General features: G+C 37.3%; 1 pseudogene; it reads right to left on the reverse strand.

Annotated features, from left to right (window-relative positions):
• Positions 1 to 1,827: 1,827 nt before the first annotated feature.
• LOC132531299 (E3 ubiquitin-protein ligase Mdm2-like) overlaps positions 1,828 to 26,717 on the reverse strand; it is a 31,109-nt pseudogene continuing 6,219 nt past the window's right edge.

The raw sequence follows: 26,717 nt of genomic DNA on the forward strand, positions 1-26,717 counted from the left end.
CCTAAATAAAAATGGTAATCTATACTACTTTGCTTCAAATATGACTCACATTTAAACATAAATCAAAAAGTTAATGTACACAGTTTGAGAGATACTTTAGAATCCTATGTTCTGACCCTGTCTTTCTTGAAGAAAAGTGATACATAATTTTTGGATAATTCAGAAAAAAGCTACGACCTTTCTGGCTAGTTTTTTTTGTTTTTTGGGGAGTGTATGATGAGATTTTATTGGCTTATATTTAGATGTTTCTTTTTTTTTTTACATCTTTATTGGAGTATAATTGCTTTACAATGGTGTGTCAGTTTCTGCTTTATAACAAAGTGAATCAGTTATACATATACATATGTTCCCATATCTCTTCCCTCTTGCGTCTCCCTCACTCCCACCCTCCCTATCCCACCCCTCTAGATGGTCACAAAGCACCGAGCTGATCTCCCTGTGCTATGCGGCTGCTTCCCACTAGCTATCTATTTTACGCTTGGTAGTGTATATATGTCCATGCCATTCTCTCGCTTTGTCACAGCTCACCCTTCCCCCTCCCCATATCCTCAAGTCCATTCTCTAGTAGGTCTGTGTCTTTATTCCTGTCTTACCCCTAGGTTCTTCATGACATTTTTTTCCCCTTAAATTCCATGTATATGTGTTAGCATACAGTATTTGTCTTTCTCTTTCTGACTTACTTCACTCTGTATGACAGACTCTAGGTCTATCCACCTCATTACAAATAGCTCAATTTCAATTCTTTTTATGGCTGAGTAATATTCCATTGTATATATGTGCCCCATCGTCTTTATCCATTCATCCAATGATGGACACTTAGATTGTTTCCATCTCCGGGCTATTGTAAATAGAGCTCTGGCTAGTTTTAAAATGAACATTTTCTTCTGTTATCACATTTCTGAATTCATCTTTCCGAATTCACTGGTTCCTAGAATTAGCCTTAAGCAAATGTCTGAAACCTAGGAAACTGCCAGGAACCATGGAATCCAGAATCCAAGAGGGTACTTCAGAGTGTGTTAGATTTGCTTTCAACTTAGAGGAAACAATAGATTCCACTAAATCCTGAAATTGAGTGTGAAAAAATGCCTGATATACAGAGTTGAGCCCCCCTCCCACCAGGACAACTCCATATTCTACTATGGAGCCTTAAAAAGTTTTGTCTTGTGGATAAATTATGATTATTCTCAAAGACTTCTCAATCGACAACGTCTTTACCACCAATTCTTTATATACTAAAGTAGCCAAAGAAAAAGAAGTACAATTTAACTACATAACACCAAATATAACTACCAATGTATTTTTTTATCCGGAAAGAGTATTTTAAGAGGCTCTGAAAGAGCAGAGAAGCTAAGACTCACAAGTTAAGGGGTATCTAAAATATTAACATTGAATATTTCACACAAAATATTTCTCCTTACACGAAAAGTACTAAATACGTTACATTTAAATGTTCTATATATGTGTATACACACACACACACACACACACACACACACACACACACACACACACACACACATATATATCAGATACTTCTCATTTAATAGAAAGTGGATAAGATTTAAAACATTAGGAGTAGGGGTAAAGGATGAGCTGTATATCCAATTCAAATTGTATTAAAATCCAAATATAAACAGAAGTTACATTTTCCTAAATGAAAGCAAATATTCACTATCCCCGCCAAAGTAGGTAAATTATACTATTAAGAGAAAAAATATACGTGGACTGAGATACTTTCTTGCTTTGATATATGTAAAAAAATAAAAGCACTTGTTATGGTTGTCTAAACGTTTAGGGTTATAGGGTTAGAAATATATAATGCTACTTTTATGGATAGGTCAACTCGGGGAAATAAATTAGCAGAATCATTTGAATTAGCTGTCTTCATACTGGGCAAGGCTTACTTCTCTCTCTCTCTTTTAAAGCTTTTTGATGTATAATTGATATACAAAATAATTTCACATATTTAATGTATACATTTTGATGAGTTTGGACATAAGCATACACCTGTAATGTTATCACCACGATCAAGGTACTAACCAAATCCATTTCCTTATGTTCTTGTTTGTGTGTAAGAAGACTTAACATGAGATCTATCCTCAACATATTTTGAGTGCACAATACTATGTTGTTAACTACATATGTATATGTATATACATATATATAAACTATTTTGTACAGCAAATCTCTAGAAGTTACTCATCTTGCATACTTTTTAAAGGTTCTTTGTACATGTGAAACATTCCATAAGGTGTCCTGTGTTGCCACGGAGGATGCAACTATTTTTAGGTGGACTGTGGCAAATCACACACGGATCAATGACATTAAGAGGAAAGCTAGATTCCATACTCGCCTCTTTGTCTTGTGTTTCTTCCCTCTCAAACTCACTGACATCTTCCTGGCTGTTAGAAGTGGTGCTGTACGGGTTGATGACTGAGAATAGTGGTCACCTTCTCGGGACTGAGAGGCTCAGGTGAATTTTATCATTTTCTTCAGCATATGACTCTGAAATCATTCCCTGTAGGGTTTTGTTTTTTGTTTTTCCCAATCAGGAACATCAAATCCGTCTTCCCCTTGTGTTGAGTTTTCTAGAATGGCTTTCTCTGACATTTTCCCTTTATCTTCAGGAAGCTAAGTCTCACAAAAGGTCCAACGTCTGTTGCAAGGCAGTGGAAGGGGAGGGTTGATTTCATTTCATAAAGTACACTTCCAGTAGTCAATTAAAGACATTTCAGGATCTTCTTCAAGTGAATCTGTATCACTCTTCCATGTCTGATGTACAGGAACTTGATATACCTCGCCATCTTTCTCGAGAGTTATTCTTCCGCACTAAAGCTATCATCTTCTGAATCGAGACTCAACTTCAAATTCCAGAGAATTCATCTGAAACTGAATCCTGCTCCAACCACCTGAATGTTCACTCACACCGGCATCACGGTCCGAATTTGATGGCATCTCTGTGAATTCTCTGCTACTTCTTGCACAACATATATCCCTCATTACGCAGAAAAACAGGCTTTCATCAAAGAAAGAGAAACGCTATCAGATTTCTGTGCTTTCTTTGTCATTCGCCAGGTAGTTCATCTGAATTTTCTTCTCAGAAGTCATCACTTCTTCCTCTGAATTCCCAAACCACTCATATCCCAGGCCTCTGGGGCTCAGGAACACACTAGGTCTGGAGGAGGTTTCTGGGAGGTGAAAGAAGTGGGACCCCTAGAGGTATTAGGGATACCCCTCGGCTGGGCTTCTCTGCGCATCTTCCTTTCAGGCACGCAGACCTCACAGGCTCGAGGGGCTCCGGCTTGCTTGGGTCTCCCTGCGCGTCACTGGGCGTTTGCACATGTGCACTCAAGTCTCCCCATCCTCCACCAATTCCCCTTTTCATTTTCAAAATTGCCCAGGTTTGGACACAAGTTCTCTTTTCATGCTATATAAAGGTCACTAAATATTATGAAGCTGAGTAAAAGGGAAGGCAGGGTGCTTGAAGGGTCATCCGAATGGGTGCAGAATTCATGGCCCATCAACGAAGAAAAGATAGAGGGCTTTAGTAAGAATATTCGTAGATGAGTACACAGTAATAAAACATAATTAGGTGAAATCTAAAAACTTAAATTTCAGTCTTTGCCCACTGTAGACAGCAAGCCAGTAGAACACCTGGGACCTAACATGTAACAGCATCTAACATTCACAATGGTGAATGATTCTATGTGATACTGCTCTGATTTAATTACCTTCAGAAGTCCAAGTCTGATTCCTTCCAAAATTTAGCATCTATTGCAAGCCTAATGAGTTAAAAGTTGGAACTGCAGAACAGAGCCATTACCAAAATAACAGTAATCAACATACTCTTACAGAACTCCTAAAGCGATGATTCACACAGGATTTCACAAAAAAACTCCCATTAATGCTAATGAAATTGGGTAAGCCACAGGCTGAAACTCTCCTATACATTGATAGGTGAATAGTTCCCTGAGGTACTTACTTAAATGAGGGAACTTAATTTTCTCTCCACTAATCCTCTCTGGATGAAAAATAAGAAATCATGCTTTCGATTTCTTTTTAAAGTAGATGGCACAAATTCAGAAGCATTCGAGTAGATTAATCAAAAGCCACATTAGGGCTCAGTCTAGCTCATTTTTTTTAAAAATTATTTATTTATTTATGGCTGCGTTGGGTCCTCGTTGCTATGTGCCGGCTTTCTCTAGTTGCAGCAAGCGGGGGCTACTCTTCGTTGTGGTGCCTGGGCTTCTCATTGCGGTGGCTTCTCTTGTTGCAGAGCACGGGCTCTAGGCACGTGGGCTTCAGTAGTGGTGGCTCGCAGGCTCAGTAGTTGTGGCTCGCAGTCTCAGTAGTTGTGGCTTGCGGGCTTAGTTGCTCCTCGGCAACTGGGATATTCCCAGACCAGGGCTCAAACCCGTGTCCCCTGCATTGGCAGGTGGTTTCTTAGCCACTGCGCCACCAGGGAAGTCCCTCTAGCTCAGTTTTGACCAGTCAAACCATCTTCCATTCAGATGGATGCCAGTTGGCCAAAATCTTGAGAAGTCAGTTATGTTTGTGGCTCTGAAAGTAAGCCATTAAGTTCATTCAGTCTTGCTTCTTTGAGATTCTAGAAAAAGAAACTGTGCAATTATTGAGGGAACTAGTTGAGAAGAAATAGAAATTCCTGATTGCCTTAGTATGAATTGAACAGTTCCATCACTGATTTAATTAGCTGCCTAGGGAAGGAAAGATCATGAAATGTTGAGTTAGAAACAATATAAGACCATTCAAAGACTTATACAAAATGATAGGACAGGTATAATTAAGTTTCTGGGGCAGAAGTGTTATTTTGTGTATTTCAGAGGAAAGTAGCAACTTTCACTACCATGTCAGTGTTTTTGGCAGATAATGATCATTATGATAATATCAACTTGGTTGTATACAATTCTTGACCAGGGCAAAATAAATTTTCTGTTTATCTTCTTATTTATTACAACTTCCTGGTATATAGGTAGGGCTGTGTTATGATCTTATTTTGTAATTGATGAAGTGAAGCTCATTTTGGTAAGTTACCTCATAGAAAAAAAGTGGTAGGCCCTAAAAGTAAAACAAATTGTAAATAAAATAAGTATGCTGATTTTGATGAAGAAGATGAGGTCGCAGAAAGCAGTCTTAAAATCTCATTCAGCTGACCTTTGTTCTTTTACAGCTGATGCAATTAAGCCTTAAAATGGGAATTTTCTAAAAGTCATAGCCCAGGATCTTAATGTCAGAAGAATTCTAGTGTCTTACCTTTTGGTTAGTGATATTTAGAAAGTTTTAAAAATAGGGATAGATCCCCAAATACCAAAATATGTCTTTGATTATATTATCCGTGAACACATAAATAGTTGCTATTATTTGTTGCTCAGTGAAAAGTATCCGATGCTTCTTATTGTGACTAAAACCCAAATTACATTGAATTTAGCAGACACATTTTGGCTAATTATGTGGCTTTAAGCAAATATAAAAAGTTTGCTAATTTATTAGACATTAAGAATCAGTGCCACTACACATGGCATTTTAAAAATGACTAGTATAAAATCTACAATTATAATTGGAGATATCTCAGTAATTGATAGGATAAGTAAAGTAAAAATCAGTAAGAACAACACTGTCAACTAACTTGACCTACTTAACATTTACAGGACAGAGGGCAGAAACCTAAAAACAGAAGAATACATTTTTTTCAAGCGCACACACACTATTCACCAAGATAGATCATATTCTGTGACACAGATTCTAGAATGAAACTGCACAACATATATCCTCAGACCACAATGGAATGAAACTAGAAATTAATAGATAATAATTGGAAAATTATCAAATATTTTGAACTTAAAAAATATACCCCTGAATAAATCCTGTGTCAAAGAAGAAAACAAAAAAAGAGATTAGGAGAGATTTTGAATTAAATGAAAGTAAAAATACAACATATCAATATTTATGTGATCCGTTTAAGTGGTGCTTAGAAAAAATTGGTAACAATGGGAAAAAAAGAAATGTTTCTAATCAATCTTTGGAGATTCAACTTAAGAAAGTAGAAAAAGAAGAGCAAATTAAATTCAAAATAAAAAAGAGCAAAACTAAGTAAAATTCAAAATATAAAATAAATACAGAAAATCAAAAAAACAAAACTGAAAAGATCAATAATAAAATTGATAAAATTCTGGCCAGACTAATTAAGAAAAAAAGAGAGAAGATACAAATTACCAATATCAAGAATAAAAGAGGGAACCTCACCTCAGATCCAAAGACATTAAAATATACAGGAACATTATGAACAACATTATGACTATAAATTTGACAGCTTAGGTTGAGTGGACAAATGCTTTGAGATAAATACCTAAAAAGGGTGAATTTTACTATATGTAAATTTTATTTCAATAAACCTGACTATTAAAAAAAGGAGAGATTGGGTTATTCAGGAAAGGAAACAAAACGTACCACTGCTGTAACTATCAGTGATATGTTCTTTGATATGCTTTACACTGATATGTTCTTTTTCTTAATAATATGGTTTTTATTTAATTGTTTGTTTTTATAGCTCAGCCTAACATTTTTGGCCAACATAAAGATTATACACAGGTGCTTAAAACTCAATCTCATAATATCTACAAAGTACACATTTATTTCCACATTTTTCCTTCCATCATTTTTCTTTAACTGATCTTGTATTTAAGACACTTGATTCACTTCCACTTTTTTATATTTTCTAGTACAAGTGAAGATTTTTGATATAAGATACAGAGCTAAGAGTCATCTTCCCTCCCTGAATGTGGCAGATCCATTTGGTTACATTATTTATTTTTCCTTGGTTTGAACCTTAGGAATTTGACTAAATTGTAATGAAGCTAAAGAGTCTACATGGACTGATACTTTGGGGGAGATTTGAAATCGTTGCATTACATTTGCACCTCATCTTAGTTGTGGGCTTTGTGTGCTGGTAGTCAATCACTACTATAAAATAAAAATGCTTTCTAACATGAGCATTAAGTATTGATTAAGTTATTAATTCCCCACTAGATCCAGGAAGAGAAAAAAAATAGATCAAGATAGTCTTTATTAGTCAGAGTGATAACAATAACATGATAGCCATAATTTATCGAACACATGTGCCAGTGTGTTAGGCAATTTTCGTTCATTACTTAATCCTTATAACATCATTAAGACATGAGAATAATTCTCATTGTATCACAAGGACTGATACTAAAGACTAAGATATATTCTGCCAAATAAATTAGCAAAACTTAAGGGGAAAAAAATCACCAGTGTTAGCAGTGGCTGTTGGGAAATGTATGAATTCAAACTTGCATTGTGGATGAGAGGTTAAATTGTGCAAAAACTATCTTATTAAGTAATTTCTAATATATATAAAGAGCCATGATAACATAAAACACATGAAGGTGTTTTATGTTTTGTTAGATTAAGCCTTGAAACATACTCTAAAGGAATAATCCAGGCTACACAAAATAAAAACAAAAACCTGAGATTAATGATATTAATTTGAGCAGTAGCCATAATATTATTTTTTTATTTAGCAATATTTAATAATATTTAATATTGAACAATATTTATTTTAAATTTATATTTAACAATATGTAATATGCAACAATAATTGTTAAATAAAATGCAATGTAGCCATATGACTTTATATTAAATGCAATATGCCACACACCCAGCCATATGTATATATGCACGCATATGCATAAATATATATATACATACATATACATATGTGTGTATAAAAATAAATGCAGCTCTATATTTACATTTCCTTTGATTAAAACTATTTTCAAAAGTGTGATGCACAGACTAGATTGAAGTGGCCAAAAATTTAATGTCTAATATTTCTCGCCACTTAGGTTATATTCCTGCAACAGTGAATTATTTATAGTACTCCAAGTAAAGCTGTGGTATGAGCTTTGATTTGTGTATTTCTTTTTCCTGGAATGATCTTCCTGTCCTTCCTATTTTGAGGCAGCCCAACTTATTCCTTAAGATAACACCCAGGAATTATCTTTTCTGAGACTCTATCTCTACTTCCTTTCTATGTACACCTAAGGTTCCTGCTAACAGTTCTATCCTAGACTCTGACACATTATTATAAGATGGTCTCTTTGTTGGCTTTGTAGGAGGCTTCCATCTCCACTGGGACCCTTTGTGAGCTCAGAGGCTGTTCCATTTCTTCTTTATCTTCCCAGGATCTAGCAAGTTCTGGATGTATAGAAGCATCATAAGCATCCCAAGAACTGAACCTATATGATATGAAGTTCAAGCATGTTTATAGTAAGATAGTATGATTACATTAAGATAGTAAGTTTTCATTTTTAAATTTCTCATAATTTTACACTGTGGTTATATTGTTTTTATAATGATGAAAATATATGCATTCAAACAAAATGAAATAGGATGCCGATGCATACTAATGTCTATCTATAATTTTATCAATACCACTCTTCAACCAGCAAATTGTAGAAATACCTAGAGATATAGGTATGATATATTTCATGACAAACTTTAAATGTTTACTTGAAATCTGGGGTCAAAATTGAACAAAACTTATATGAAAAAGGAATGGTGCATGTCCATAGAAGTCAACCCTATATGTCATTGAAAAGTATATTAAAGCATGAAAACTGCAAATAATTTAGACAAACATAAACGAATAAGTATTGTTACAAAACACAATATATATAGCTGAGGGTAAACTCTGTCAGCTAACAAGGAAAACTAGGTGTCCCTAAAAAATTAAAACAGAAGGAGGAAATAATAAAGATGGCAATTATACAATAAATATAGAGAGATTCCAAATATTTAGCTAGGAAGATGTCCTTTCATAAACATACAATTTGTGTGCACTCTAACACCATCGTGGACACGTGACACGGCATTTTGAATTCCTGTGATTGTTTTAGTTTCTGGGAAGTAAGGGAGCAGTAGCAGGAAATTATTTTAAATTTCCTAAAGACACTTACTTGAGCAGGCTTCTTAGATTTACTGCCCAATGGTTGGGTAGCTGCCTTTTGGCTTCAGTGGAGACCTGATTTAGGGAGTGTATACCAACTAATTGCAGGGTGTTAAAACAGGAGGAAAAACACAGACCTTGTGTGGGAATACTGAGCCTCTCTGAGGTGGTATTTTTCTTTCAAAATACCAACAATAAGATACCATCTGACACATCAAAAGTTCTGGAGGCCAAAAAGTTTATTTGAAAACCCTATTGTGACACCCTAAGTAAAAGAATCTCTAAAAAGAGAAAGCTGAAAAAAATAAGCCCAAAATAGAAATCACAGTACAAAAGGAAATAACTAAGTTAAAGCACAGACATGATAACTAAGCATAGAACAGAACATCTTTGATCCTAAAGGCATATCCAGAAATCATAAAAGGCAAATGTTACAGGTAAAAGAAAGAAAAAGGATTACCTCGAGAGAAAGGAAAGGCATATATTTAGATGCACTGTTAGGAGAGAAAACAAAACCAGGCAAGCAGTGAAAGATCTGAAAATTGAAAGGGAAAATCAAATCAGTGGCTTTTCTGCCTCATCCATCTGCCGGCATCCAGATAGCACACTTTGGAGTCCAATAGAGTGAAAACAAGATTGGGCAACTTCAGCAGAAACACATCCTCTCCATTTTTAAAATAATGAAAACAGTAACAGAGGCATGACCAGGAACCAAATAGGAGAAACATCCAGGAAATTGCAGAAGGGACAGTCAGAGAGGCAGTGAAAGGGAGTTTATTCACTGGAATGAAAATCCAGCATGGCTGGACCAGGCTACATGTTTCAATGGCCTGGGGAAAAAAAAATGTGCTGAGAAAACTGTGAACTGTCTAATGATCACATTTGGTCAAGCAAGAAAAAGGTTCTGGGCTACTGGGGAAGAGCTGGATGTAGCTCGGAAGTGATCATAGGAGGCTGTTTAAATTCCCAATCATGGCACTGAGTCATCATCTGCCCACAGGGTTTCTCCCACAGCACCTCCTCCTTGGTTCCTTGGCATGGGCTCTCTGTTGTTGTCACAGCTGCTCCTGAGAATAAACCCAGACACTTTACTGAGGTTTAAAACAACCTGTGTCTTTTGGACCATGCCTTCACGCCAGCCTCTCTCCTATCATTCTCCCCCATGTTTACTAAGCTCCGGCCACTCTTTCCTTCCACCAATACCTGAAGCTCAGCCATCAGATTTGTGTCTTTACACATATTATTCCCCCTGGAAAAAGTCATCTCCATTTCCCCTCATTCAGGTATCACCTTATCAGAGAGGTTGTACGCCCCTCTACCCTTCACGATCACATCACACTTTTAATACCTCATAAAATGTATCAACATGTGAAATAAGCATGTGTAATTATTTAGTTACTCTGCTTTTTATGACTCCCACAAAATATAAACTCTAAGAAAGCAGAAACCTGGTTTGCTCACCACTCAGTCTGAAACAACTAGAGGACTGAATACTATCTAGCAAGAATTCAGTAAATGTTTCTTTAATTAAGGGGTTGATTGGCAGAGGAACAGTGATCATCCCAGGCTTGAAGCAAAGATGAGGAAGAACAGACACATTGTTTCAGGAAGGGTGCAGGGCACGTTATATACATTACTTCATTTAATGCTCCACCAAACCTGAGATATAGGTATTATTATCCCCACTTTACAGATAACAATTGAGGCTAAAAACATTGCAATAACTTAAAGTCACATAAAGAGGGAAAAGTTCATTTCAAATCTGATTCTGGATTCCATGTTCTACCAAATTTACCATACTGACCCTTCATAATTTTGGACATTTCCTTCCCTAATTGGCTCATTTTGCAACATCTTCTGTGAATCAGACTATATATAATAACCTTCTTCCTTGAGTGATATCTTGTTCTAATCATCAGTTGGACTTTTAGCAGAAAATACGTGAATTCAAGATGCTAGCTATCATTTTTATGCATCTATTCTATTTCTCTGACTAAGCAATAAAATCTTTTAGGGCAATAATCTTATCTATTTCTTCTTTGCCTGCCCTGTTTTACCGTTGGCCCTGCTATATCCCCAGGGCTCTGACCTTCTGTACCCCCTGTCCTCTTTTATCCCCTGCCTTTCTATGTCTTCTGCATCCTTATGTGTTCTGCCCTACCTTGAACCACAATTCTCTATACATCAAGATAAGCTGGATAATAAGTCAGCATAAAAATAAGAGAAATTATAGTTAATAAACTTCCTTATTTCCAGACACATGTTCATCATTTTTATGGTAATGGCTGGAAGATGAATAGGACAGCAAAATTATTTAGAGTGAATGATATTCTCAATTGCTTCATCTGTCCATGCCTGGTGACCACAGCCTCATTCAAGTCTCTGAGCTCATCTTCTTCCTTCGAGCAAAAAATTTGCCTAGTAGTTTATAAGCATGTGTTTTAGAGCAAGACAGACCTGGGTTTACGTTCTGACTCTGACTCTTCCTAATATACCTGATTTACCTGTCTAATCCTAGACTCTTTGTCTGTAAAATGGAGTTGTTAAAATGCTTCTTTCAAAAGATTCTTGTGAGGAATAATTAATCTGATATATGTAAATGTAAATTTCTTACCAAAAGGGCAGGCCCATAGAAAGCATTCAATAGCTAACCTGTTCAAAATTTGTGGAAATTCCACCTTTACCCCTCAGGAGGGTTTATACCGTCAGGCTGCAGAGAAATTTTCTTTCCTCTTAGAAGACTGTCTCAGATTTTTCTACAGGCTCTCAAAGTAATTAAAATATTTACTTGTTTTTATTAGGAGATGGTACCTCTCTAGTTTGGGGGAAAGTACTATTCTTTTTCAAAAGATTTGATACTGACATCTGAGTAAACAAGAGGACAAACTTTTTCATTTCAAGGGAAACTTTTGGTTCCCATTAGTTCACTTGGTTGGCTTTCTTTTTTTTTTTTTTTTTTAACTTCTCAGTAATTTTTTAAATGATTTTCATGATTATAAACTAAATGTATGAGTTCTTTGTCATTCACAGATTTAACATCCACAATACTGATAATTTGAAAATATGATGGATACCACTAGTTCTCATTGACAACTGGCTCTCTGTTCCATCTTGGACATATACAAGTCTAAAATCCCTGCCCCTTGAAGTTAGGTAGAGCCCTGTGAAAACCAATGAAATGAGAGCAAAAATAGCATCTGCTGCAGGTTGATGCAAAGAGGATCCCTATGGGGTTCTCTAGCATCTTCTTCCTCTGCCACCGCAATGGCAGACAAAGCTTTATGCTCACTTGGTAGAACCAAAGAACTGAAGCAACATGGGTTATTGAGTGGCAATCAGGTGCCGTGGAGAGTCCTCCAGGTTTTTAACAAAGTTGACATAAATGGGATAGGCAGTGGTGGTGAAATGCTTTTGTTGTATTAAGTCAATGAAATTAGAGGGTTGTTTTGGTTATCACAGTATATTCTAATATGCATGTGCAGGAAACAGTAAATTCATCAGGTTTTAGTTGCTTAAAACTTGTACATTCCCAGACAAGCTGATTTTCTCAACTGGCCCTTGGTGGGCTACAGGCAATTGAACGTTTAAAATGTTCTTATAAGTGTGTTTTGTATGTGTGGAGCTTTGACGGAAATTCTACCAGTTTATCCAGACAGTTCGTGCAAACAATGGCATTTATGGTAGGCACCTGCTTTCTTCTGGGCAGTCTCTAGTTTTGGTAATTGCAGTCAGTCGTGAAGGCAGTGTGTTTTTACATGGTCAACCCCCAATAAAAACCTGAGACTTAGGCTCAAGAAAACTTCCTGGTAGACAACACTTCACATATGTTTGGTACAGTTTATAGCAGGAAGAATTGTGTGTCTTGGGCGACTCCACTGGGAGGAAACTCTTGGAAGCTTTTGCTCCTGGTTTCCTCCAGACCTGGCTGGTGCATCTTTGCTGATTTTGTCTTGTATCTTTTCACTGTGATAAACCATAACCGTGAGTACAATGACTTCTGAGTTCTTTGAGTCCTTTTAGTGAATTATTTAGTGTAGGGATGATCTTGGGAACCACCAAGACACTTCCCTACCTAATACAGAGAATTAGCACTGGAGGTGGGGTGCTGTCATCACAGAAACCTAAACTATGTGACATGGCTGTTATAGGTGCCTTAAAATATGGTGATTTATATCAAAAAGTGGCAGAGCATTTGTCATACATGATACAGTGATAAAACTCTTGCCTGGAGTAATTTAAGAATTAGAGCATATAAATGATGAACTTTTCCTCTTGAACTCAGAGCGTAGGGAAAATGTTGGAAAATAGAATTTCGTTAGTGTGTTTTGAATAAAATTGGCTACACTTTATATGATGTTTTAAGAAAGTGATGAGCTCAGGAAATAATTGGCTATGGAAAGGAATGATGGAATTATAAGCATTCCAGGTTTTGCAATATTGGTGAAGCAGACAGCTTTTGATCCCAAAATATAAGTGATAAATATTATAAAAACTTTGAAAGTAAAAAATCTGTAAGAATTTAGCCATGTAACAATGAATAAATTAAAGGCCTTCCTGTCTTTTGTTAAAACTTCTCAAAAGCCTTAAGTACTTAAAACAAAGATCAGATTAAAGGTCAATGCCCAATAAATTAATATCAATATTTAAAATACCTTGTGGTAAAGATCAGATTTATTTGTAGTGGAGCCTTTTCTTACACTATTCAAAATTGACTCAGTAGATCAATTTGGATAGAAAAAAAAGTAAGAGAACAGATAAATAAATAAAATCAGAGAAAATACTGGACCTGAGAACATGTAAAGAAATGTATGGTTCCTGATACATGGATCTGGATGGATTCAAATATGTAAGAGCCCTACCATGTGTGTATGTACGTATGTGTGTGTGTGGAGTATCATATTGCTAAAGACACTTGGAACCTAGACTGAAAAAGCCTGTTATTCCTTGAGACTTTGACTGGTCAGAAGTATTGATTATGTCCAGCTACCGCCAAGAATTACTCTTAATAATTCGTGAAACAATTCCTTTAACTCTGAGGTATAAAGACAATAGAAGTAAGGGAAACATTGCAGATTGGTATCAGAACAGAGCAGGGTTAGCATCCAAGTTCCATTATGGACTAGCTATGGAACACTGGGCAATTTAAACAAGAGTAATTATAATGCCATTTCTAGAGGTCATTGTGAGGATTAAATGCATGCAGTTGCTTAGTGTGATTTCTATCACGTAGAAAGCATCCAATAAATGTTAATGTTCATTGTCAAAATGATCCTTGGGCCCTCACACTTCTGCAGGCAGATAGTGGATTGATAAACTGTTACAATCGTTAGGAAGGGCCTTTTCCCCACAGTCCACTTCAGATAAGGACATGGAAGATAATGAGAGACAGAGGGAAAAAAAGCTTTCAGAAGATGGAGCTAGGAGGCCTCTGAGAACAATGGAAAAGGGAATTTCTCCTGGGAGAGAAGATAAGGAATATTCTCTACCTTCAAGATAGGTGGTTCACACTATGCCTGCTCAGTGGGATTTCAGAGTTTCTAATGACCAGTAACTGCTATTCAGAGTTTCTAATGACCAGTAACTCTCAGTTTTCTTTTCTCAGAACACGAATGTTTATTACAATTATCCTAGCCTTGTTTTACCATTATATACAAAGCGTGTATGGGAAGGAGGAGATGAATGTCATTTGAGTTCATAGGTTTCCAGTCCAAGAGGAGCCACGTCCAGATCTGATGGAGAGACCGTTATTGCACAACACCTAAACTTTAGAGCTCTTGTTGGATACGATTGAGGTGGTCTTCCTTGGCAAGGGGATTTGTATTAGCATGAAGGTTAAACTTAATGTATTAGAACTCTGAGAAAAAACTGTAGCAGGATTTACCAGTGATCATCAGTATTCAATCCTCCTTTCCTGCCTCAAGTTACAGGAACTGCACTTCGCAACCTCCTTATAGTGAGATGAGGCCATGTGACTGGTTCTGGCTGGTAAAACACATCACTTTCAAGCAGAGGCAGTAAAACTACTCTGAGAAGTTTTTAATTTCATTATTCTGCTACTGCAGCTTTTATGAAGGAGTCCTCCCATTGTGATGGCCAAGTCCCAAGAGTGCAGCAGGCTGGGTGGAAGTCAGCTGCCACTGAGAGTTTCCTAGACCTAGGGCAAATTTTTATAAATAAAAGTTATCATTTTTGTGTGAAGCCCAAAAGATTTGTGGTTATATGTTAAAGCAGCATACCTTACCTCATGTTGACTAAAACCATGAACACTGCTGAGCGTCTGTGATCTAAAATTGTTTTCAGTATCTCTAAGGATGAATTTTAATCTTTTCCACAGTAAGGTTATATGCTGGTTATTGTCAGTTTGTGCTCCCAGAGGTCAGATGGAAAAGGGTAGTGCAAGAAAAATTTCTACATTTAGGAAGTTTAGATGATAAAGAACTTTTTAAGTCATAGCAGTATGAGTGTGGATTTTAGTTTCTAAAAAGTATGGAAAGATGTTGAAAGATATTAATCAGAGGAGTGAGATATGATCTACATTTTATAAATATTCTGGTCTATGTATAGTTCAAGAATGGAAAGGTGGATAACAGTTTTAGTGGCTATTGCAGTTCTCCAAGGAAAAGATGATGTGTTTTAAACTAGAGTGGTCATAGCGAAGTTTGAAAAGTGAGGATAGAATCCACATATGTGCTGTAGTTAGGGTTAGAAGCAGTAAGACTTGCTGATCACGTAAGGAAATGCACTAGAGACTTACTTCTCTTGAAGAAAATACAATTTTTGAGAAAGTCAAGAGACTATACAAACTCCTGTGTATTTGCAGAGCTAGAAATTTGCAAAGATCTTGGGATTTATCCCTTGTAAATGTCAAGGGTCTTACGATATCTGCTTATTGTAGAAAACTTGAAAAATACAGTTGTACCCAAATGTCATTGAGAAGCGGGTATGAATTGCATCTATGCCATAATTATATTTTTTCCATGCACTTCCAAGTTCATTTCCTATGACATTCTTCTCCCCAGCACAGGTGGAGACACAGACCTCCAAGCAGCGCCCACCCAGCGCCCGTTATCTCTGGGAACACTCAAACCTGTGTTTCCCACACCTCTCCAAGGATGTCTGCTCTTCCTCACTCTCTCTCATTTTGTCCCCGAAGTCTCAAATTACACTCCCCACGACACACACATATAGGCACACACAAACAAAAACTCTCCAGAGAGTCTCAAGGCTAGTGCTTCTATAAATGTTTTTAGGTGTGCTCTAATCTATATGACATGATCTTTTTAAATGATAATTTAAGTTTTTCATGTGAAAAAGCTATTTTTTTTACAACTTCTGCTACTTATATATCATCCAAACTCTCTCAAGAAAACAATCCAGTTATACTTGGGGCCTCACCATTCTAGCCATATCATTGCATCTAAAGTCTGTGGGTTATCCTCATTCCTTCATTTCTGCTTTTACTGAAAGAATCAAGTCCCCCATCATCTCTTTCGGAGACTACTGAAACAGCCTCCTAACAGATATTCCTCTGTCTAATCGTATTTACAACAGTCAGCACTCTACAGTGCAGCCAGAATAAACCCACTACAAGGCTGACCTGATTACCTCTACCCCTCAGCTAGCTCCACCGGAATCTTTCTGCCCTCTGAATAGACCCTACGTTTCTTTTTATACTGTTAGCAGCACTTACGACTTGCCACTGCCTACTTCTAAAGCCTTGTCTTTTCATTCTTTCCCCCCAAAACATACACCTTATAGTGCAATTGATCTGAATACCATTCAGTTTCTCAAATGTGGCAGGATTCTCACATGCCAGTGCCTTCATACGTCCTGATCGTTCTTTCTGGACATATATTGCTAAAATTCCTTTAGGATCTTAGTCTCAATAGCTCTTCTTCTGTAAGCCTTTTGACTTTTTCCTAAACCAGATTCTATGTTCTGAATATGTAGTTTCCAGATACCTTGCGTTTCCTTGTTTATCACATGTATCCCATTTGCATTGCTGTGGGTTTTTTTTTAATCATCTATAGACACCACCTGACTCCATGAAGACAGGGAATCTCCCTTGCTCAGCACATAGTAGGCACTTACGGCAAATGCTTATTGACTTATAATTGTGTTGTAGTTTCTTGTGCCCTGATTCCTCACTTGCCATTTGAATACAAGCCAATAAGTAACTAATTGTGTGCATTTTAAAGAGGAGGCAAAATTATCTACCTTAGGAAATAGTGGCACGTGAGTTCCCTCACCAAGTTTCTCTACCACACAGGGAAGAATATGGAGAAAAATAATTTTAAAAGGAAAAAAAAAAGCCCTAATATCTAATTAATGTGTTTCCTTCCAGTCTCCTTTATAAGCCTGGTAGATAGACAGATTGAAAACATGGTTAGTTGGAGAATCAATAGATGACACAGAGCTGGATAAATGGATAAATTGTAATTGAAAATGAATATGGCTGTGTGTATAGTTTTTGGGTCTTTTTGATTTTTTTTGATGTTTGTATGTGTGTGTATTTTGTTATTCTTAACATTATCCAGTGAATCATTTTCCGTTTAATTAAAAATTGTTCCTGATGCCCACATGTTATTGAAATATGTAACACACATTATTTATTTAGCCTTCACATTCAGTAACACATACATTATTTCCATTTTTTCTCATTATAAATAATCCCCTAGCAAACATTTCTGTCAAAATCTTTCCCTGAATCTAGATATAATATTAATCTTTCACATTTCTATGCTTCTTTGCTCTGGTGCCTGGTCTTCCTACGGGAACTTGGAAATCACTTAGTGCACCTACACTCACTAAGACCCATTTTTATAAGCCAATCTACCTCTTTGCAAATTCTTCTTAGCATCCTTCTCCAGATTGGTGTAGTAGCGTTCAAACTACTCAGTTAGAAAGCATCAATACAGTGGAATTGTGTGAACTTGAAAATTCATTTAGATGCCTCGAATCTGGGTTTCCTCATTCCTACACTGATAATCACCCTACTGCCTGTTCTGCTTCTACATAGGTGTTTATTAGTAGTATTATTTGCTTCTGTAGTGATCTATAGTGATCTATGGATCTATAGTGATCTATGGATCACTAAAGGAAGACATATAAATGCATTTTAACTAATAATTTTGTGCGGATGTATAAAAGTGGTTGATAAGTTTTATTTTCTTTCAAATGATTTTCATGCCCTTCGTATCACTTGGATTAAGTTCAGATGCTTGATTCACACACCGTGTGTTTGGATCATGCCCAGGGTCTGAGGATTGGCACATAAGGCTCTTTGCAGTTTTACTCCAAGTTTCAGCTACAAACTCATTTTTGTGTTTTTTTTTTCTTTACCAGATGTACTTACCTTGCCATGTTTTGCAAAATTTCAAGGTCTCTTCTGCACATGGTGTCTTTCTATAAGCTCATTTCTCTACTTGGAATGTCATCTTCCATTCATTCTCCCCCGTTGGCAAATTGACACAAATCAGACTGAAGGGTATTGGCAACTCATTTTGAAACAAGGTTTTAAAAGACTGCGTGTGTGTGTGTGTGTGTGTGTGTGTGTGTGTGTGTGTGTAGTGTATTATATAATATATGTGATTTTTTTGGAGTGTATATGTGTGAGTGTGCATGCATGCTAATGTATATCCAATGTGTGCATGTTTTAAGTGTGAGTGTGTAGGGGAATATATATTGAGGATTAAAATAAAATATACTTTTTTCAGAGTTTCTACATGACAAAGCTTTCAGCCAGTGAACTTCTAGTTAATGGAAAATTAAGGATAGGACTGTGGTTCTGAATAGCTTTTATTCAGAAAGCAAACGGGTGATGGGTTACCTGAGGGCTACAACACCTGTACTATCTATTACTGTGTGAAGCTGTCAGCTTCCTATCCGAGGATGACCTCATACAGCAAGGTGCAGATGCTTCACTGTATTAGTTATAACAGTACATTGGAGGGGGTGAGAACAGACATGCATTATTGTAAGGAAAATTAACAACCACTGTCTGCAAGCGAAAGAATTGAAAACGACAGGCCAGTTTTAAGAGGGCTTTTGTTTGGGCTTACATTTTTCACCTAGAAATGGACACAGTTACTGAAAATTAGAAATGAAGCTGGGCTTTATACAATGAAATGAGATAATTTCACGGCCAAAACAAATGGGCTTACATTGAAAGGAAAGCCATTAAAATATACCTAAGCAGTAAGTTAATGGGAGAGAAATTCGATTTGAAAATGAGAGAACATTTTCAGATAGAAAGGGCAGGCAGTGGAACAGGGTGCTTAATGAAGTACAGTAGATAGATTCAAGTTTAATCTAGATAATTTTAGATGATTACAGAAAAAGCTTAGGCTAGGAATTTTTTTTTTCTACTTTTCCCCCCCACTACTTGATGCCAAGTATTTGACTGGACCAGAAAAAAAGTACTCTATCATCCTATTATGTGTTGTCTTGTATGAGGTCTATTTTCCAAAACTAAAAGTTCAAAGAGTTTTTCTCTAAGTGACTCGATGTCAGCCCCATGAAATAACTGCACTGGTGTCAAATAATGGTCAGACAAAGGACATTCAGTATTTTCATTGCTCCTGACCTTGACATTCTGTCCAATGAGTAGTCTCACCTTGGTGGTTACCCCTTCTCGCTGTTCACCTCACAGATTGTAAGTCTGCCCTAGGTGACACACACTGGTGAATGAGCGCTCTGGTAGTCAAAGGCTGCTTGGAATTTCCCAAGGATGAAAATTTCTCAGTTATGCTAGTTCCTTTGTAGTGGTGTTTGCACTCCTTGTAACATCCTCATTATTTTCCTCAAACCTTTATCCAGGTTTTGCTTTTGCTGTAGATATTTAGTGAATGTTCTTGAGCTCTCCAGCAGCTTGTAAGATTTGTTTTGCCTTCACTGCCAGGACTAAACTGATTTATCATGGCTTTGGGATATATCGTGATGCAGCTATAGGGTGTACAGACAAAAAAGAGTGTTGTACAGGAGGGAGGTGGTCTTGATCTCCTGTCTGTTGAGGCTTCAAACCTGTTGGGACATATTTGTTGTCATGGGGAGGCTCAGGTGGGCATCACACAGGTTCCTTGGCTCAGACTTATTTTTCTGCTCAGCACTACTAATATTTCTGCTTAAGGGCTGTATGAACTAGGCTACCTGGGTCCTATAAAGAAGCACCTTGTCAGCTTGTATGCTAAAGTATTCTACTCCTTAGAGACAGTTTCATGAAATGGTTAAGGATGCAGATTCAGGAGAGATATAAACCTGGCTTCAAGTTAGCCACCTATTTATTGAATGTTCATAAACTTGTTGCTTATTTCTTCATAAGGCAGATTTATTATCTCTTAAACAGACATATTACCTTATCCATTTCTCAGGTTTTTGTTTTTGTTTTTGTTTTGCGGTACGGGGGCCTCTCACCATTGTGGCCTCTCCCGTTGCGGAGCACAGGCTCCGGACGCGCAGGCTCAGCGGCCATGGCTCACGGGCCCAGCCGCTCCGCGGCCTGTGGGATCTTCCCGGACCGGGGCACGAAGCCCCTGCATCAGCAGGCAGACTCTCAACCACTGCGCCACCAGGGAAGCCCCATTTCTCAGGTTTTTAACAGAAATATATGGAAGAGTATATTACTATCTTTTAAATATAGAGTATAAATCAGTTTAATTTTAACTGTTAACTAATAGATAAATTCTGTGTCTATGGTAATACCTAAAGTGATAGACTTATTACTACTATTATAATTATTATCATCTCAGGTTAGAAATATTTAGGAAAGCTACTATAATACCTTCAAGTTTAGTCCAGCTCCAAAAAATATGTGTGTGGGATATATTATCTAGGAGGATAACTCAACAGCGCAAGGCTACCTCAGAGAGCATACATGTTACCTTTCCAAATGTGGTATAGAATAAATTCCTGATGTGGCTACTGAAATGATAAACCCTACATCAGGCACTATGTTAAGGCACACATTCTAGAAAATCTCAGAAACCAAAACCGACTGGTAGTAACTCTCAAGGCACTGAAACTAAGCCGTATACCCAGTGAAGACGACCACACTGGCCGTGTGAATGTATTGGTCCCTTAATAATTTTTTAGATGAAAACAGCTGTGCCAGCTTTCTTGTTTATAACATAAAGGGGTTAGTAGCAGTATCAACCCAGGTCTTACATATGTTAATTTAGACTATGCTGTTCTTTCAATGTGATAAGCTATTATTCTACCACCATTAGAGATCAATTTCTATTATATTTTTCTTTCAGCCCCTACCTTTTATTGCTGGAAATTCAGTAAAGGCTGCTGGGATCTCAGGAACCAAGCAAAAATACCTACTAGTCAAAATAAAGTTGCTACTATTATATAAATCCCATACTATACCTTTATCTAGGGAAAAAAGTCCATCTCCTCTGAGTAGTTGCTCTCTTGCTTGCTTGCAAATAGAGATATCACCCAACAATGGACAGCACAAATCAGATTAAAGTTGCTTTGTCTACATTCACACCACAGGCAGCTTTAGGAGCAGCGGAGGTCTGCGATTGACTCCAGCAGGTAGAAAGCATGAGTCTGTCTTTTAATGGATCAAGAAAATTCAGAAGAAAATTCACACAGAAAAGAAGACATCGCTCTGGGTTAAGCTAACAGGACAGCAGGATTAGATGGCCACAGATCCTCCTGTTACATTTGGATTTCCTTGTCTTATATTTCTATGAGTGAAGGTCCAAAAGAGTTCTCTGATACAGAGAGCTTGAGTACACAATGGGGCTTAATGTGAAACTGTTTGTTCTCCATCAGTCGAAAGCCTTTCCTTGAAGAACATGTATAAGTGTGCTTACTAGTTTCAGAAATGGAAAGTTCCCCCATGACCTGCCCCCATCCGAAATGTCCATCTGTAGAGCAGGATGCCCACTGGGATACTACTTCAGGCCGGTCTCTGGCCCCTCCATAACTCACCCCCAGGAGGAAGGAGAGCTTACCTTGATAGTGAGGTTGGGAAGAGGAGACTGAGTGTGTATGGTCCTCCTCCTTTCTTTCTCCTGTCTGTTGGAGGTTCACAATTGCTCTACTCCATCCTAAGGTTCACAGTCATGGGTCCTGTCGCTTCAGTGGCGAGACCTGTGGGTTTGGTTGTGTAGTATCCTCATATCCTCACAACTCATTCGTCAAGCAGTGAAACTTAAGAATTGTGAAGTCTAAAGTTACATGTGGAGACATTTTGAGGAAACCAGTACACGGTATCTTATCTTCATAATTTTCTTTAAAGCTTGTTAATACCCAGTTTAGAGTAACTTCTGTGCAGTTAATGACCTGTATGTTGTTTCTCAGACAGGTTTGTAGGTTACTAAGATTTTTTTTTTTTTATAACGCTGTGAGGTTGTAACTACTATTTTTCACCAGGGCTGATGCAAGGCCAGCTAGAAAATTATATGTCCTTTGTTATTATTATTAACATACCTTAAAGTTATACCCATCATTTGATAATTAGCTTGTGAATATTGGAAATCCAAATAGTAGCCCTATGTACTGAAATATGATAGATTGTATTGACGAACATACAAGTAGAAATGAAGGCTCCTGCCAGGCTGGAATATATAACCTTCACACAGATACAGCTAGAGGAGAGCTGATCACAAATACTTGAACCACCCCTTCAATTATTAGTATTCAAGAAAGCTTATGCCTGGGTGAATTAATCTTGAAAATTAGCCTGGTATGAAAACAGTGTTGGAGCATAGGAAAATGGTAGAGAAACTGAAGCATGGTTTAGATGAATAGGAGATGGTATCTGAAGAAAAGTCTGTCTTTGAAAACAACTGAGGATGATCTAGGAGAGCCAAGCAAAAAGAGAAAAGGCATATTCCTCAAAGAAATTCAAGGTTTCAGAGGCCACGGTTCAAATGAAAGGGTAAAAAAATGTACTTAGGACACAATATACCAAGATTTACCTACTTTTAAGATTTGGGCTAGACAAGAGGTAAATATTTTTATTGATAAGCAAGCCAGAATAAGTGATCAGGGCTTGAGAAAGCTCACAGAAGAATATAGTTAAGATCACAGAGATCAGACTGAAATAATTCCTTTGGTTGGAGCTAGGACCCAGGAAACTATTGAGAAATGCCATCTCCAAGCTACAGATACAGTACACACTAAAAACAAATGGAAAACTGTATCCTTGAAGATTGTGATAAATTAAAATAACAGCTTATATACTATTGGAACAGGTATAATAGAAGACTAGGAGTATCCGTGTAAGATGCTCAAATTAAATTATTGTTGAGTGAGTTTCAAGGTAAATTGATTATTATAAACAGAGTCACCAGTATTACCCATTCTGTCGGGAGGAGGAAATTTCCCCCCTCTATCCCTCTTGAGTTCTTGTGGCTGGACTAATAATAAAAGTGACACAAGACAGATTAACAAGAGAAAACCCAATTTCATTTCATGTGTACAGGAGATCATAAAATGATGCTCAGAGAGTGACCCAAAGCAGGCAGATTTTATATCTTTTTACACAAAGAAACAATAAATTTGTGAGGAGTTGACAAGATAAAGCAATAGGTTTGGGTGCTTAATTAATAAGGGACTTCAGCAAAGTTTGGGCTTGGGTAGTAAATTAACAAAGTAACAAGGTTTATGTATACAGATTTCTGGACTCTGAATTCCCTATCTCTGATGATAAGGATATTTTTATACCTCCCTGTACAGGGAGGACACCTTTCATATGGGAGATTTATTTCCTGCTTTCAAGAAGACAGAGACCGGGAGTCAAAGGGTTCCTCTTGCATCGGCCATTTCTTAGGTAACTTTAACTCCAAATTATCAATATAAAATTGAGGTGCATTTTGGAGTGGCCTGCCCTGGACCCCAGTAGTTTTCTCAAAGAATATGTTGTGGAAATTTTATAAAATAAGGCAAGATAAAGGATGGATGATATGAACCAGGGGGAAAACAGGCAGATCTCAATAAGTAGAATCCAGATCTGGGCTAGATTTGGGGTTCAGAGAAGTCATACTCTTAGAAACGATTTCCCTGCTCAGGAGAACAAAAAGAGAAATGTTCTGACAGAACCAGAAATGAAAGGCAGCACATTTCTTTCAACAGAGGATTCCGGCAGGGTCTGAGACATGTATTATAAAAAAAAAGTAAAAGGCCATTCAACAGAGAAAATTAAGCACAGCTGTTTTCCCAACAATCTAAACAATGAAGACATTTATACATCAAGAGGGACTCCAAGGACTATTGTGAGGGCACCTCCCAAGTTGGAAGAACAGACAGAATTAGGTTGATACATGTTTAGGGATATCAGGAAATTGAAGACACCCAAATATGACTGAATGAGATCAAGCACTATCTGGAGATCAAATAACTGGAGTTGTCCAAATTATAAATCAATGTATTTTGCCAGTAGGATTGCCTGTCATCAATATAAACACCCTACTGTCAGGAGAAAGCAGCATTGGTAAAAAGTTTTAGAGTGTAGAAGGAAAGGAAACTTGATTATAGAAGAGTAGGCACTTAGATGCTCTGAAACACAGCAAGACAAATGACAAGGAGCCTCTGTACTCCACATTCTGGTACCTTGTTCATGCCAGAATATGAGCCACTAAAAAACCCTTAGACATTAATTTGATGCTTGTCCTTAATTGGTATGATTGCATTTACACTTCTGGAGAATTTTGACGTGGAACATGCTTTTCTTCCTTTTTTTTCTCTCTTTTTCTTCTCCCTATTCCTCCTCCCTCTTTTGTTTTTTTTTTTTTTTTTTTTTTTTTTTTTTAAGGAACATAGGAATATGTGACTTCTTGTTTCCAGGAAGAAGTATGCTAATATACGATATGCTAATAGGGGATTTTGATTTATTTTAACATTTTTTTGTTTAGATTGACTCAAAAATTGCATATGTTTATTTTCTTTGGCTTTATAGATAATTTTATCCTTAAAAATCTGATCATGGCAAGTGAATTGTATTCAAATTGGTCCATGTATTTATTGAAATTTACATCAGTCTTGATGTGGTCATTTGACCCCATTACAGAATCTCTAAAAAACTGTTCTGGACCAAGTGGCTTGAAATAATTTGGGATGGAACATTGGAAAACCCTAGCCTTAGGTACAGTATGGAACTAGAATGGAATTGGTAAATGCACTGTTGTAATATATCTTAGACTTCTGGGTAGCCAAATCTGTATTATGTCATGGTATTCCCAGAAGATGATCGAGAAGAGCAGTTGTTATCGTTGGGGAAGTGGCCTCGTGACAGTAAGGCAGCAATGTTGATCTCCTTCATGGTAGAAGAATAATCACATTCTTGGTTGACCATAAGCTTAGTGGCTAAACCCAGTGAGTTAGGATATGGAAAGACATGGAATATTTGGGGAAAACACTTCCTCTCAAACTGATGTTTTTTTACATGGTGTTAAAGCCCCATTATTGTAGCAATTCTTTCCCCTCCCTTTTACTATCCCCATATAGAGTTGAAGTAAGTTATCATACTGGTGAGTTTGAGAGAGGAACTGGATTCAGGTAGCCAGTCGCCTTACTGGTTAAGTGCTGACCAGAGAAGACACATCTATTTCATAGCTTTTGACTGTGTATAGAACAAAGAGAAAGCTGGCTCTTTTTCATGAATGTGAGAATGGTGGTGCAGTTCTTAGAAATAAGTTCAATTCAGGTAATTATCAATAGCATAATAGAAGTTATAGAGGGCCTCCCTGGTGGCGCAGTGGTTGAGAGTCCGCCTGCCGATGCAGGGGACACGGGTTCGTGCCCCGGTCCGGGAGGATCCCACATGCCGCTCCGCGGCTGGGCCCGTGAGCCATGGCCACTGAGCCTGCGCGTTCGGAACCTGTGCTCCGCAATGGGAGAGGCCACAGCAGTGAGAGGCCCGCGTATCGCAAAAAAAAAAAAAAAAAAAGTTATAGAAAGGTCAAGTTCTCTTGAAAAGAATCTTTGCTCATGTTGGAGCAGTACAATGAACTCTGCCTAATCAATGAAGTGATGATGTAGTGGGAAAGCAGTAGGGATTGTATGATGTAGGAGCAACACTTTGCTAATAACCCCGTAGCCTTCAAGCCAAGATTAAAGTCAGGAACTCATTCAAACAAACAGAGGTGACGTACCAATGCCAGGTCAGACATTCAAAAATCATTAAAATGATTCAATAAATGATGCCACACGCACACACACAAAATCTACCAAATGTACATAAAATAAATATATATAAGTATACAGGTCCACAATGAAAGACTTAATGTTCTAGTCATTGAAAAGAAATATATGATGAAGATGGGAAAGTTTTTTCAGATGAAGAATGGTTTATCTCAGTTACAATGCAATTAGTAATGTAGTGTTGCCCTTAACTGATGTTTGGATTTATTGTTTACAATGCACATGCAAGGTGTGATGATTCAGTAAAGTGGTTTTGATTTTTAAAAAAACACCCAAAAACTGATACATTAAAAAAAAAAATGATGACAGAGGCAATATCTATTTCGGAGTGCTGAGTGTAATGGTGGACGTGCTAAATATATAGCTGAGTAATTTCAAGCATTCTGTCTGAAAAGAAAGCCAGAGGTCTTAGAAACATAGTCCATCCTCAAGGAGTCCCACTTACAGGAAACAGACCAAGAGAGAAGACCAGGGTCCCCTAACTTGCACATTCCTTGCAAGTAGGGAGGTGTAAGGCTGCCGACAGAAATTTCATTCCTGAAACTTATAGGACTCTGACCATAGTCAATGAGTA

This window comes from Lagenorhynchus albirostris, chromosome 13 (genome assembly GCF_949774975.1).
Source record: "Lagenorhynchus albirostris chromosome 13, mLagAlb1.1, whole genome shotgun sequence".
NCBI classification, from domain to species: domain Eukaryota; kingdom Metazoa; phylum Chordata; class Mammalia; order Artiodactyla; family Delphinidae; genus Lagenorhynchus; species Lagenorhynchus albirostris.